The 1,322-nt window shown below is 37.4% G+C and overlaps 1 non-coding gene across 1 annotated transcript; it reads left to right on the top strand.

Moving 5' to 3' along the window:
- The first annotated feature begins 734 nt into the window (after positions 1 to 734).
- TRNAE-UUC (transfer RNA glutamic acid (anticodon UUC)) lies at positions 735 to 806 on the top strand. The gene has a single exon. It is a non-coding gene; the product is annotated as a tRNA-Glu (tRNA).
- The last annotated feature ends 516 nt before the right edge of the window (positions 807 to 1,322 follow it).

Here is a 1,322-nt window from a genome sequence, read left to right as displayed (position 1 = left end):
TGCATTACCCTGTAAAAGTTAAGGAGTCATAGAATAAATCAATCAGGAAATTACATGCAAACTTGATTTTAGAATTACATGTTCTAAGTAAGTGATGTTATTGCTAACTAAGCTGTTCCTATATAATTTGTTTTTATTGGCTCTGTATCATTTTGGAAATTAGTAACATACCTCATTTTACAAGAAAAGATGGTAATCATATTGGTATTGTATGATTGTATATATTATTTTTAATGTTTTTAATGCTTTCCATTCATAGACCGTAACTTTTTCAGCTTGCCAAAATTTTTCATCCTCAAGATTAGGTTTTCTGAAAATTTATTGATGAATTTATTTTTAAGTATTCTTAGTTAACTAATAAAATAATAATGCTTCTGTTTGGAGAAATAACTATCTTAAATAAAACATTTTCTAAATCTCCTTAAAAATATGTTTTTAGGGAGTTTCCTCAGAGAAGGCAATGGCATCCCGCTCCAGTATTCTTGCCTGGAAAATCCCATGGATGGAGGAGCCTGGTAGGCTGCAGTCCATGGGGTCGCCAGAGTTGGACACGACTGAGTGACTTCACTTTCACTTTTCACTTTCATGCATTGGAGAAGGAAATGGCAACCCACTCCAGTGTTCTTGCCTGGAGAATCCCAGGGACGGGGGAGCCTGGTGGGCTGCCGTCAATGGGGTTGCACAGAGTCGGACACGACTGAAGTGACTTAGCAGCAGCAGCAGCAGCAGGGAGTTTCCTGGTGGTCCAGTGGTTAGGACTCAGCACTTTCACTGCTGTGACACAGGTTCAATCCCTGGTCAGGGAACTAAAATCCCACAAGCTACACAGCACAACCAAAAATAAAATTAAATGAAATGAAAAAATATGTTTTTGAAAGAAGATATCATGTAACAATGGGCTTCCCTGGTGGCTCTGATGGTAAAGAATCCACCTGCAATGCTGGAGACCTGGGTTCAATCCCTGGGTTGGGGAGACTCCCTGGAGAAGAAAATGGCAACCCACTCTAGTATTCTTGCTTGGATAATTCTGTGAACTGAAAAGCCTGGTGGGCTACAGTCCATGGGGTCGCAAAGAGTTGGACATGACTTGCACAGCACAGCATAGTATAAAAATAAAAATGTAAATGTGATAATTAAGATCAAAATACATGATGACTGTCAATAAGAAAATAATAATAAGATGCTAAGCTCCAGTTTAAATCGAAAGAATATAAGATATACTATGTAATTCACATTAACTCTGGAAAGAATTTTTTAAAAAGTGGTTTCCTCAGCAAACAAAAATACACTTTGTATAGAAAAAACAGAAAGGAATGAATAAT

This window comes from Bos indicus, chromosome 14 (assembly GCF_029378745.1).
Source record: "Bos indicus isolate NIAB-ARS_2022 breed Sahiwal x Tharparkar chromosome 14, NIAB-ARS_B.indTharparkar_mat_pri_1.0, whole genome shotgun sequence".
Taxonomy (NCBI): domain Eukaryota; kingdom Metazoa; phylum Chordata; class Mammalia; order Artiodactyla; family Bovidae; genus Bos; species Bos indicus.
This window is presented reverse-complemented; position numbering and strand designations above follow the sequence as displayed.